We start from the raw sequence: 14,976 nt of genomic DNA on the forward strand, positions 1-14,976 counted from the left end.
TATTCTGTGCGCTTAGTTTTGGTTTTTGATTAATTTCGTGTTTTCATCAGGTTTCATCTTGGTTTAATCAATCCAAAACCTTGCTAGAATTTCTTGTGTTTGATCTGAGAAATTTTTTGAGATTTCTTGTGTTTGATCTAAGAATGCATGTCCACTGCCTTTACACCCAACAAGGTGTAAAGCTGCACCGTACCCCTCCTCGGGTAACGTACGGCGCGTACCGGTACAAGTCGCGGCCAGCAAACGGCGACATATTACTTCATATGAGGTGCAATGCAAATGAATGCATATGAAACTATAAATACCACATCACCTCATAGCCTTCATCAACCACATATACCACAATAATAACAATCTTCATGGATATGAGAGCATAAGGCAACATAACCACATATAAACAAGTAATCGTGCCTCACCTCATCAAAAACATCAATTAATCAGTTCATATTCAATGGATCATGGTTCTGAACATATAATTTAGGTGGAGGTAGAATGAATAGCAAGTTAAAGCTAGTAGCAAAGCAACCACTACGTTTACTTGCCTTTTTTCGATACAACCGACAACCTTCAAACACGATCAGGAGCACCACCACCTGATTATGAACCACACATCAGCAAAACATTCATACAAGCATGCACATACAATAGGAAACACGATCCTAACACCCCAAGCCGTCGCTCAAAAGAGAACCACAAAAACAGCATATGCATCCTTCTACTAATAAAAGCAGTAGGGCTTCATATTTTCATATCTTTTTTCTGCAACTGATATCATAGCAAAAAAATACACTTCTGGAAACTACACAACAAAGGCTAAATCTTCCGTGGAGAAACAATATTTTTATCAGGTAAATATGAGCCTCTAATCTGTTGAAAACAGCATTGAAAACTGTCCCGAAAAGTCTGACAGAAACCTTCACATTTTTCCCGTAATTAATACACAAATCCAAAAATTCTAAAAATTTCACAGAAGCTATAAAACTCCATTGTCTACCACTTTCTAGTTATATATGTTTGTATTTGAAGCCCCTAAGGTGGCCAAAACACGCTCTGAACATGACTGAACTTTCTAACGATGAAACAACAGCAGCAACTTTTAAGAGGCCATAACTGGAGTTCTACTCATCCTATGATAAAGTTCTCTACGCCGTTCGAAATATTATGAAAAACTCTACAACTTTTCTTCAGATCAAATCCTAAAAATATTCCAGTATGATGGCAAAAAAACTGGTTTGATCTACTACTGTCCAGATTCTTGACAGAGAAAATCAGTCAAGTTGAAGCGATGATATATCTCAAACTACAGATGCTATGAGGGTAATCTTGGTGCCAAAAGAAATCTATTGAAGTCTCCTACAACTTTGTCCATGGGGGGAAAATTTATTTCAGAATCTAACATGCCCAAAAATGACGTTGAACAGGGACTGCACAAAACTGACGGTTTTCAGAACGAGGAGGAAACAGATTTCGACCAAACATCAACCTAAGCCCCCTCTAAACTCGAGATCTAAACCACAAAAATTAACCCAAAAGGAGGGGATTAGGGTGGAAAATCCTCACCTAGGGCAACCACGAGCAACTTGACAAGAGCTCAGGGTTTTCCTCTTTCTTCTCCTCCTTCTCCTTCCCTTCTTCTTCCCTTCTCCCTTTCTCCTTCTTCCTTGCTGCTGCACAGACCAGCAGCTCCACAATCCACAAGATGCAGATGAGAGGGGATGGGGAGGAGCTCAGCACAAGGAAAATAGGAGAGGAATTCCTTCCTGGGTGAGAGGGGCACCGGCCCCCTTCTTCCTCCTCCTGATCTCCTCCCCCTTCTTTCTTCTTTTCCCCTCTCTTTCTTCCTTCTACGTGCAGTATAGAAAAAGGTAGGGTGGCTGCTGCTGTGGGGAGGGAGAGAGGAGGACTCTAGGGTTAAGAAGAAAAGGATGGTCTCTTTTTTTTTCTCTTTGAATCTCAAGTGTCCAATTCGCAGCTTCATGTTCCGAAGTCCGAACATAACATGTGAGTAGTCCAACGGAATCGTTTCGATAAGCCCTACGCATCCGTGGTCTCCGATCGTCCATCCGAGTGACGGGTCAAAAGGTCAACCTTTTGCATCCTCTTTAAAATGTCCGATCAACACTTATTTATATGATGTTTGGCGTATTACACATATGCACTAAGCATCCTAGACATATGTGTGAGCGACTGAAACTTTACCAAAACATATAAAAACTACCCTGCATCTAACAACTGAACAAGTGTAACTGTAACAACATGTATATCAATAAGTAACAAGTGCTCACATCACCATCTCCCACATACCGAACCACAAACCATACTCGAAACTCTACGACTGATGTAGATGGACAGAAGCAGGCTCATGACTGAGAGCGCGGCAGTTCAAACTGTTTATACACCCTGCAGGGGGATACTCTTGGACCTACACGACACGAGGACCATATGGATTGTGCCACCGGCCAAAGAGCACACAAGGGGGTACTCCTGACAACCATTCCCAATCGTTTGGATCATGCATCCCTCGGCGCGGCGGTACTAGAACTACTCTTAGAGCAAAATAGTACTGCTACAAGCCCTCCCGCTCACACCGTCGATGTCCAAGCCCAAAAAGCCACAGCTGCGAAGGTATTTGGCTCACCTTACCATTAGATCGGCATGTGGTGAGTAAGGTAAGTGCTAAAGCCAACAACACCAATGATCAGTGCTTAACCGGCACAAAGTGGTCTACGGTGTCTGGTTTCCTCTACCGACCTACCCAGGGGAACTCCACATCCGGGCAAGAGAAAACACCATCCTAGCACCACTCACACCTCGTCTCATACTCACCACTTATACAACCGTCTCAACCTCAACAAGTGTATGTAATAATAAGGAGGTCCTATGATCGCGAACAACGAGATGCGTCATCGTTTGACTTGTACCAAATGACCTAAGCATGACTAAGCATATAAATCAAACTCATACCTAGACATTGACAACATCTCAAGGCTACAAGGAATGTAAATACACAAGTATTCAATGTAGAAGAATGCAATCGGTATAGGTTCTACCCATTGGTACCCGACTCTGACTCACTAAACATGCATACATACATAAGCATATTTCATCAGATTTAAACTTATCCAATTACACAAGAGAGATCAATATGCTTAGTTGCTTGCCTTGCTGCCCTGGATAAAAAAAAGGTGGGGTGCCTCCGGACCGCCCTCACTCGTCGGGATCGTCGGATCGGCGTTCTCTAAAAAGAATAACGCGTGCAATACCATGAGTATGGATGAAATGCAACAATGCATGCCATAAGATGCGCAAAACATGTTAAAAGTGAAAACATGCAGATATTGTGCAACTCAGGGATTCTCCGAACTATCCGGAGATTTCTCCAGACCTTCCGCATTTTTGCGGACCTTCCGGACATTTTTTCGGACACTCCGGGCATTGATAGGAAATGTGTTTTCGCCGATTCATTGATCGATTCAACTTGAACACTAGACAAACTCTACCTAAACATGGTCATACACTATATAAGGGGATAAGATTCAATTAATTATGAAATGTTAAAGATTGAAACCATTTCAATGACTCATTAAATCTCAGCGTGTATTTCATTAACCAACGGAATTCAAACACTCATCTCATGGCTCATAGTATAGTTAATGTGTAGAGCATGTTAATACAAGGCTAACAAAAGTGGTTTCATAATTTTAGGACATGGCAACAACAAACTGTGACCTAAACAAGCCTAAACACATTTAATTAACTCACTAATTCTCAAAAATATTTTCAGGAGTTCCAACATTTTTAACACATAGTTCACACTCATACAAAGATAACGCAACTGGTCTCACGTCGTTTGGAGTTTGGATGAATTAATTATGAATTTTACAATCCTCAACGCGCCTGATGAATAGTAACTACGGACCCTCCATACTTTTATGCGGAATCTCCATATTTTTGCGGACTATCTGCACTTTTTTACGGAGGTTCCGGACTGCGGAAGCTCCGGACAATTTTTTGGAGGTTCTGAACTTTCCAGAACTGCTCCTATTTGAGGGGAAACTTTGCCAAATCGATTTGCGATCTTTTCCACTCCAAACATGGATATGTTTGGAGAGTTTAGAGAGTCTAGAACTTAAATAACCACCTAGCAACTTAATTCCTAAATCAAATCTCATCTAAATTCTCATTTTAGTCTAAAACCTCAAAAACTCATGAACTTTGCTAAAACTCGAAATCAACCAACCAAATCACGAATTCTTGCCATTGGGAGCCTAAGAGACTTACTCAAGATGCTTGTGGAGTTAGGTGACTGTCGGGAAGTGGAGGAGATGGAGGGAAATCGAAGAACTCTGGTGTTCCTTGTGCTTCAACCAAGAACACCAAAAGACATCAAATCCGATTCGAATCTTTCGAGAAAACAAAAATGAATTGGATGGATGAGTAGCTTATGAGCTCTAGAATGCAATGGTACCACATGCATATCTTCAATCCTTCTCTAGAGCTCGGATTTGAGAAGAAATGGAGAGTGGGCTTGAGAGAGAGAGAGGGAGAGGGAGAGCTCCCAGCTGCTTTTACACATGTGGGAGTGAGGGAGGAGAGAGGGAGCAGGTGAGCTTCTCCTTTTGGAGTGGAGAAGGTGTGGGGCTGGGTGGGTCCCACATGTTAGAGAGAAAGATGTCCGTTTTAACTACGACTTTAATTCTTTTCTCTCCCGAATTTCTTTCTCTCATTCGAATGACTTTAAACGAATCGCTCTAGAGTCACAAAACGAATTACACAAAATTAAACGTAATTCTTAAGAAGCATAATTATGCTTAATTATGTCATTATGGAATTTGGGACGTGACAGTCCAAGGCTTGGGAAGGAGTGACTTCGACCGAGTAATACATCTCAAATCAGCGTACGAGGTATGAAAAGCACTCTGTTATTATCATGAAGGTTCAACTACTATTAAAGAGGTACGTCAAGATTTATTTAAGAAAAATTACATGCATTTTGAGATGAAGCCTGGTGAGTCACTAGATGATTCTTTGCTTAGTTTAACAAAATTCTTATTAATTTGTGTGTTATTAACAGTACATATACTGATGTTGAGAATTCACTTCAGTTACTAGGAGCTTTAGATATGTCTGCGTGGGAGATGAAAGTTAAATCTATTAGAGATTCTACTGTTATGAGTACACTTATATTAGATGTTCTTTATTCTAAATTGAAAACTCATGAGCTGGATGCTTTTGCTATGAAGAATATTAATAAATCAATTGCTTTCGTCTCTCAACCCAACATGTCTCATATTGAATCTTCTACGTCATGTTTTTCATTATCTTCTATATCTTCACTAATCGATGATCAGCTTAAGTTGATTCCTGAAGAAGACTTAGCACTACTTTCTACTCAGTTCTCTAAAGCATTGCAGAATGTGCGTATGAGGAAGAGAGGAATTAGAGATCCTCAATGATGCTATGAATGTGGTGATCTCAACCATATTCGTTCCAATTGTCCTAAGCATGCAGATAAAGCATCAAAAGAGGAGAAGGAGAAAAAGAAGCGATCGTTCAATAACAATAAGAAGAAGAGCCTTCTCAACTGTAAGGTTGTGCATCGAGTTCTTTCGGTGCTCGAACAAGTCAACTTGAGTGATATTGATTTGAAGAGCAGCGAGGATGACACAATATCCAAGAGCAAGACATTGCGTGATTTGACTGGGTTGTGTCTCATGACAAGCAACAAAGAAAGCTCAACCGAGGATGAACTTGAAAGCGATGGTAATGAGGTATTAACTACTTATGATGATATATCTAATGCTCTTATTCGTCTTGGTACACTCAGAGAAATGTAACAAGAAAATTAAGAAACATGATATTTTAATCGAATCTCTTAATTATGAAATTGCAAGACTTAAGACTTTAATTATGTTAGAGATGGACATTTAGTAGATTTTTGCTTTAGACTAGCTAAACAACAAATAAAAGAAAAGTTGGTCTAATTTTTGAAAGGCACGTGTTATCCCTCGTGAGGTTGTGACACCTCATTTTGTGCCTCGGGTGAAACAATCATCACTTTTTGCTACTCATGTAACTCGTCATGAACCTACTCAGGCTTCTCGAGCTAAGACTAGCTCGAGCTGCTAGTTCTTCTCAAGTTGAACCTACTCGAGCTTCTCAAGTTGAGTCAACTCGGGTTACTTGTATTTTTCCTACTCGCATTTCTAGTTTGGTGACTTAGTACTGGTTCCCTAAATGCTTTATTACTAACCCTAGTAATAATGCCTTGACATGTTCTGTTACTTTGTAGGCTTCGCGAGCGAAAAAGGAGAACATTTGGCTAGTTGATTCCGGATGCTCACGCCACATGTCCAGTGATAAGAATTGGTTCTCCTCCCTTGTACATGCATCTCGTGCTAAAAATGATACTTTTGGAGATACTTCTTCTATATTAGTTGTTGCAAAAGGTACAGTGAAGGTAAATGACATGTTTATGTTCAAGGATATTGCTCTATTCAAGAACTTGAAATTTAACTTGCTTTCTGTCACACAAATGATTGATGAAGACTGGAGATACTTCTTCTATATTAGTTGTAGTCGAAAGGAAGAATAGAACTCTAGTTGAGATGGCTAGGACGATGTTAGATGAATTTTCTACTCCTAGAAAGTCTTGGGCTCAAGCTATATTTACTGCTTGTTATGTTTCAAACCATGTTTTCTTGATATCTAAATTGGGTAAAACTTCATATGAGCTGTAGTTTGGACATATGCCTAGTGTATCTCACTTTAGAGGTTTTGGTTGCAAGTGCTTTGTACTGAAATCTAGAAATTTCAATATTTCGAGTCCAGATTAACAGATGATATTTTTCTTGGATATCTTGCTCATACTCGTGACTATCGAGTGCTTGTTTTGGAGACTAACAAAATTGTTGAAACATGTGAGGTTACTTTCAATGAGGCTAGTTCTGGTACTAGATCAAGTAATGCAGGTATAGGTACACATGTTCAGGGGGCGTTTGAGAGCATATTTGGGGATGATGATGAGGAGGAGAAAGATGAGATGTTAATTCCAATGATGCAATCAGCTGTAGATCCCTTGGCACCTTTGACTACTTCGGCCACAGTTGGATATCCTCAAACTATTACATTATTCGTGTATGTTGAAGGAGAAGAAGAGATTGCTTATGAAGTCAATGCTCGTTTGGACATTCAGCGGTGTCATCCACCTGATCAGGTGATTGGAGATTTGCATGAGCGAGTTACACAATTCTTGTTTATTGATTCTAATTCTCATGCTCGTTCAGCTTTTATTGCTTCTTTTGAACCCAAAGATGTTTCACAAGCATTAAATGACGAATCTTGAATCAATGTCGTGCATGAGGAACTTGAAAATTTTGAACCCAACAAAGTATGGAAGCTAGTCACACCTCCTCCGGGTCATACACTTATCGGTACTAAATGGGTTTTCAAAAATAAACAAAGTGAGGATGGTATTGTTATTAGAAACAAAGCTAGACTTGTAGCTCAGGGTTTTACACAGGTAGAAGGACTAGATTTTGAGAAAACTTTTGGTCTGGTTCCTTGACTAAAAGCTATTAGAATTCTTTTAGCTTTTGTTGCATCTAAAGGCTTTAGATTATTTCAAATGGATGCCAAAAGTTCCTTTCTGAATGGCTACATTAATGACGAAATTTATGTTAAGAAACCACAAGGTTTTAAAAATCCTAATTATCCAGATCATGTGTACAAGTTGTCTAAAGCTTTGTTTGGTTCAAAACAAGCCCCTAGAGCATGGTATGATAGGCTTAAAACTCTCTTGCTTGAAAAGGGTTTTATAATGGGAAAAGTGGACAATACATTGTTTGTGCTCAAACATGGTAATGATCAACTATTTGTTCAGATTTATGTATATGATATCATCTTTGGTTGTTCTTCTCATACTTTGGTGTCCTAGTTTTCAGAAACGATGAGCATGGAATTTGAGATGAGTATGATGGGTGAACTAACGTACTTTTTGACTCTTCAAGTCAAACAAAACAAAGAAGATACTTTTATTCATCAAAGTAAGTATACACAAGACCTGCTAAGACATTTTGAGATGGAAAACATCAAGTCGATCATGACACCTATTGGAGCAACAAGACACTTGATCCAGATGAAGATGGTGAGTGTCGGTGACATGGGAACCAGGGGTCCCCGAGTCCTGAGGCCAGGACAGCAGAATGCCACGTGACTCCTTCCCTCGGGGACTATCTCCCCGAAGGACGAGAAGAGCCAGTTCCAGGATGGGTGCTCGGGGCCATGAACAGTGGTCCTCGAGTACCCAGAGTTCCCCCATGACCCGAGAAGAGGAAGTTCCAGGAGGGGTGCTCGGGACCACGAACAGTGGTCCCTGAGTACCCGTAGTTCCCCGAGGACCCGAGAAGAGACAGTTCTGGGAGGGGTGCTCGGGGCCATGAACAGTGGTCCCTGAGTACCCGGAGTTCCCCAAGGACCCAAGAAGAGACATATCCGGGAGAGGGCGCTCGGGGCTATGAATAGTAGTCCCGAGCACCCAGAGTTCCCCGAGGACCTGAGAAGCCCCTTGCTGGTGGACTCCACAAGAGCTTAGTGGTGAGGTGTCAATTGGTGAGAGGCCCGATGCTACATTTAAGAGGGGGCGTGGCCTGTCACCTCCAGCCACTCCCCCTCACGCCTGTCATACTGAGTACGTCAGGCCCTATCACTGCCTGGCAAGAAGGTGTGGGGACATTTAATGCGACGGGTCCCATCGTACGTCACCCTGCGGGGCCCATAAGGGAAACGGCTTGGAGATATCGTCACTGGGCTCGAGGTGTATCTTCTACCCCCTTGCTGCGTCTAACCTGCTCTGACCGAGCGGGCATGCGGGGTTGTTCAGCGGCTGCCCGGTGGCCCCCTGCACCTGCTAAAGTTGGGCGCAATGGGCGACAAGACCGGCCGAAGGCGCATTTTCAACCTCTTGTAACATCAAACTGCAGCCCCATGATGGTTGGTTTCCATTTATGGCTCATGGGAACATGTGCCCCCCTTTCTGGGCACGCCAAGCCTCCCCCAACAGGATAAAAGGGGGGTGCACTTCGAGGAAGGAGACGGCAACAGGTCTCAGAAGTCTGAGAAGCTAAGCAGAGGTTCACCAAGCTCGAAGCAAGGCCGAAGCTCTAGACTGAGACAAAAAACCTTGTAACTCAAGAGATTCAGAGAAAGGCATTCCCAGAGCATTAATAGCACACATCCACACAAGAGTAGGGTATTATGCTCGGTGCACCCCGAACCTGTCTAAATCCCTTGAGCATTTACTCCTACCAGCAGACGATAATCCGTCCCGCTTACATCTGACATATTCGCAAATAAAAAATTAATTATACTTGATAAGTTGTGATCACACTATATTTTTAAATGTGTAGACGGGTTGGTGCAGGCCGGCACGCCGGGCGGCTGTCGACAAGAAGCCCGCTTCCGCGAGGCCCGAACCGGGAAAATGGTGTGAAATCCACCAAACTGACTAGCACGACCTCACTGAGTGCCGGTCGGTCAAGGGCCTCATAGAGTGGCGCCAGAAGGAGCGCGAGGAGCGCCGCAGGGGTGGCAACGACAAGGCCACCCCCGAAGATCTAGAGCTCAGGTTCTAAGAGCCCGAGCACGCCATCGCTTTCATCGACAAAGGGGCATACACGCCCTCCTCTCGTCGCTGCGTCAAGACAATGCGGCATGAGGTGTGCTCGGCAACCCCAGGCGTTGCGGCCGCAAGGCCTCTGAAGTGGTCGGAGACCCCGATCACCTTCAATCAGGCGGACCACCCCGCGAGTACTGCAGGGTGGGGCGACTACCTCTCGTAGTCACCCCCACCATCTGCAATGTGAAGGTTAGCCGGGTGCTGATCGACGGGGGTGCAGGCCTAAACCTCCTGTCCTAGGAGGCATTCAAGAAGCTGCAGGTGCCTTCAAGGCACCTAAAGCTGTCCCTCCCATTTTATGGGGTGACACCGGGACACACACTACCCCTCGGGCAGGTCGAGCTGCCCGTTACCTTTAGGAGCCGGGACAATTTTCGGATGGAGAACGTCGTCTTTGATGTCGCGGAAGTCCCTCTCCCCTACAACACAATCCTCGGGTGCTCGGCGCTCGCCCGGTTCATGGTGGTGACGCACTACGCCTACCTCACGGTCAAGATGCCGGGCCTTGCTGGCCCCATCTCCGTGCCCGCCGAGACCGGCAGTGCCATCTCTTGTGCCGAGCAACTATACTCGGCCTTGGTCTCTGCTCGGGCCGAGGTTGAAGGACACCCAGGGGGCCCGGGACCCTCTTCATCCAAACCACGAAGGAGGTCGTGGTGGGCGAAGAATTGTCCCAGGTTATCCGAATCGGTGGAGACCTAGGCGACAAATAGGATAGCGCGCTCGTCGCCTTCCTCTGGGCTAACGCCAACATGTTTGCATGGCAGCCGTCAGATATGCCCGGGATCCCTAGGGAGGTGATCGAGCACCACCTTGCTGTGCGCCTGAACGCACGGCCGGTGAGGCAAAAGATCCGGCAGCAGGCGCCCGAGCGCCAGGAGTTGATCCGGGAGCAAGTCAGCAAGCTCCTCGATGCTGGCTTCATTCGAGAAATCCTCCACCCAGAGTGGCTGGCCAACCCAGTCGTTGTCCCCAAGGCCAATGGCAAGCTGTGGATGTGTGTCGACTACACCGACCTTAACAAGGCTTGTTCAAAAGATCCTTTTCCTTTACCCCGCATAGACCGGATAGTCGATTCCACCGTGGGATGCGATCTTTTGTGTTTATTAGATGCAAATTCGGGTTATCACCAAATCCGCATGGCTAAACAGGACGAAGAAAAAACATCTTTTATTTCCCCGGTGGGGACCTATTGCTATGTGTCAATGCCTTTTGGTTTCGCAATGCTGGATCTTCATTCCAGCGGGCCGTGCACATTACCCTTAAAACGCAGGTTGGTCGCAACATCAAAGCTTATGTCGATGACCTTGTGGTCAAGTCCTGGGATCGGGCCACCCTGCTGGAAGATTTAGCCGAGACTTTCAATAGTCTCTGCACCACCCGCCTGAAGCTCAACCTCGAGAAGTGCATCTTCGGGGTGCCCGCGGGCAAGCTCCTCAGTTTCTTGGTTTCCAGCTGAGGAATCGAGGCCAATCCGGAGAAAATCTGAGCCATCGAGCAGATGTGTCCCCTGGCTCGGCTAAAAGAGGTCCAGCGTCTCACTGGCTGCATGGTGGCCCTGGGGTGCTTCATCTCCAAGCTCGGGGAGTGAGGGCTCCCGCTCTTCAAATTGCTGAAGAAGACCGGTCATTTTGACTGGACACCAGAGGCCGAGCAGGCCTTCCAGGACTTGAAGAAGTATCTCACCTCACCGCCCATATTGGTGGGCCCCATCGAGGGTGAGCCTTTATTGCTCTACGTCTCGGCCACTCCTTAGGTCGTGAGCATGGTACTGGTGGTGGAGCGTGACGAGTGCTCAGGGCAAGGTGCTGGGTCCAAGCTCTCGGCCGCCCCCCAGCAGCATATGGGTCTCGGGGCTCCTCCCGACCAGGAAGTCGGGCCCGAGACCGCAGCTCCTCCCGACCAGGGAGTCGAGCCCGAGACCTCGGCTTCTCCTGACCAGGGAGTCGAGCCCGAGACCTCAGCTCCTCCCAGCCAGGGAGTCGAGCCTGAGACCTCAGCTCCTCCCGGCCAGGGAGTCGAGCTCGAGACCTCAGCCTGCCCTGACCACTTCCCCAAGCCCAGGGGCTGTGACAAGTCCTCGGGCGAGACCGCAGTCCAGGCCTGCCGTATACAGCGACCGGTGTACTTTGTCAGTGAAGTCCTCCGAGACGCCAATACAAGATACCCCCAAGCCCATATGATGCTTTATGCAGTGCTCATCGCTTCCAATAAGCTGCGTCACTACTTCCAAGCGCACAAGGTCTCGGTGGTAACCACATACCCGCTGGGGCCAATCCTCCGAATCTGAGAAGGTACTGGGCGCATTGTCAAATGGGCGGTCGAACTCACAGAATTCGATGTGCACTTCATCAGCTGCCAAGCAATCAATAGCCAAGCTCTGTCTGACTTCGTGGAAGAGTGGACGCTGGTCCCTGAGATTGACACTGAAGAGTTGTCCGCATACCCCGAGCAAGATGGGCCCTTGTACTAGGTCATGCACTTTGATGGCTCCCTCACACTAAAAGGCGCGGGGGCTGGAGTGGTGCTCACCTCCCCAACGGGTGAAGTACTCCAGTATGTCGTGCAGCTGCATTTCCGAGTGACCAACAAAATGGTGGAATACGAGGGCCTCATCGCTGGCCTCCAAGCAGCGGTGGGTCTTGGGATCCGGCGACTGCTTGTCAAGGGAGACTCCCAACTGTTGGTCAACCAAGTATCTAAGGAATATTAGTGTCGCAGACCCACAGATGGTGGCGTACGTGGCGGAAGTCAGGAGGCTGGAGTGGCACTTCGATGGCCTGGAGCTGCGGCACATACCTCACCGCGACAACGCTCTAGCCGATGACCTCTCCCACCTGGCCTCTGCCTGGGCGCTTGTCTCAGCCAAAACCTTTGAAGAAAGGCTCACATGGCCATCCATCCTGCCTGTCGACCAGGATGAAGGGGAACCCTCGAGCCAAGTTGTGGGAACCTAGGCAGCACCCTCAGTGGGAGGTCCCATCAAGGTGCCGCCGCCCGGCGAGTGCGTTGCGCTTGTCGGTAGTTCTCAAGATGCCTCATGGATCGACGAGATCTGAGGGTACTTGAAAGAAAACATCCTTCCCGGGGATGATGCCTCTGCGGAGAGGATTGCACGGCAATCCAAATGTTATGCCATTGTAGATGGGGATCTCTACCGGTGCGGCACGGACGGTGTCCTTCTGAAATGTGTCACCCGGGCTGAAGGCAGTGAGCTCCTCACTGAGATCCACGAGGGCGAGTGAGGTGGCCATGCATCATTCCGTAAGCTGGTCACGAAGGCCTTTCGGCAAGGCTTCTACTGGCCTATAGCCCTCCAGGACGCTTCCGAGTTGGTTCGGCGCTGCAGGGCATGCCAGTTCCACACAAAGCAGATTCACCAACTAGCTCAGGCTCTTCACACCATCCCCCTATCTTGGCCCTTCACGGTCTAGGGGTTGGACATCTTGGGTCCTTTTCCCTGAGCGATCGGGGGCTATGAGTACCTCTACATCACCATCGACAAGTTCACCAAATGGCCGGAGGTGGTCCCAGTTGTCAAGGTTACCAAGAACATGACGATCCAATTCATCCGCGGTATCACAAGTCGCTTCGGCATCCCGAACAGGATCATCACCAACAATGGCACTCAGTTCACAAGTGCCCTATTCAGGGAATACTGCGAGGACCTCGGGATCAAGCTTTGTTTTGCCTCTGTCGCTCATCCTCGGAGCAATGGGCAAGCCGAGTGCACAAATGCCGAGATACTGAAGGGGCTCAAAACACGGACCTACGACGTGTTGGCAAAGCATGGGAAAGGGTGGATCGACGAGCTGCCTGCTGTGTTATGGGCCAACCAGACCATGCCAAGCCGAGCCACCGGGGAGACACCTTTCTTCCTCGTCTACGGCGCCGAGGTGGTCCTTCCCTCCGAGCTCACACTCGGTTCCCCTCGGGTGAATGCTTACTCAGAAGGTGAACAGGAACAACGAAGACGCGATGATGTCGATCACTTGGAGGAGCATCAGCGACGAGCCGCCGTCTGAGCCGCCAGATACCAGCAGAGCCTACAGCGCTACCATCAGTGCCACATCTGGGCCCGGTCACTCGAGGTTGGGGATCTAGTTCTCCGACGCGCCCAGACACGCGATGGAAAGAATAAACTCTTCCCCATGTGGGAAGGCCCCTTCATCATGACTGGAGCCCCACGGCAAGGCTCGTTTTGGCTGGCCATGGAGGACTGACAGCCTCTCCTAAACGTGTGGAACATCGAGCATCTGCGCAAGTTTTATCCCTAGGTGAGCTTGTTTGTGCTCAGGCCAACCAGGACAGGGGCCTTCAGCCTACCCAAGTTGGCCGGGGGCTGCCACCAACCATGTAAGTTAGCACTTCTGTACAAATCGTTAATATACGCTCATATTACTCATATTCTGAGTTTTTCCTCTGGAATCCATATGTTTAATCTGTTTGGTGAGATGCTCGATTTGTGCGAGAAAAACACGCTCTCTCATTTTTCTCACTGACAAAAATGGATCCCGGTCGGTATGCGCGTAGGCAGTGACTGCTGACTTAAGTCTGTTGTGGTAGGCTATGGTGCCCGGTTGCATGGCAGTACCCCGAGCACTACCGAGCCTCTGGGGCTCTTGGGTAATCCCAAGGCCGTGCTGTCAGTGCTCGGCCTGGTCAGTCCTACCCTGAGCACCACCGAACCATTGGACCTCTTGGTCTTGCCTCTGTTTGTACACTTCGCTAGTCCGGGCATTCGGGAGGTCTCGGGTCAAAAACGAGAGCAGTCTATAATGAGTACCGCACTAACAGAGCGCACCAAGCAAAGAACTTTTTTGCCTATTTTCCAAGCTTACAGATCAATGCTCGAGAACCAAGCAGCCCGACTACAAGGGCCTCAATGCCTAGGGCGCTGCTTGAGCCTCTGGGGTCCTCGAGGTAATCCTACCGCTCGGACATGAGTGGTTGGGACCGCATAGGCCCTGGTTCCACTACCGGATTTCTAGTGCTCGGGTGCTAAAAGGATGTCCTGGGGGCTTAGGCGCTCTGCACAAGGGAACCCAGGTTCTCGGGCGCCCCGAGCTCAGGGCATCTACCCTTTCCTGGACCGGTTGGCCGGAAGGCTGACAGCTACTTAGTGAGTTACTAAAGTTATATGAATTTCCTTTCGTATATACGCAATAAACTATTGTTCCCGAGTTATCCTCGGGACCCTCGCATGCTAATCTATTCTGCGAGATAGTCTCCTCATGCGCAAAACCCCGCCCACGTGCTCGCTTTTCCGGAATGACAAAAACAGATAGTAGTCGGTGTAC

Source organism: Phragmites australis, chromosome 20 (assembly GCF_958298935.1).
Source record: "Phragmites australis chromosome 20, lpPhrAust1.1, whole genome shotgun sequence".
Classification (NCBI taxonomy): Eukaryota; Viridiplantae; Streptophyta; class Magnoliopsida; order Poales; family Poaceae; genus Phragmites; species Phragmites australis.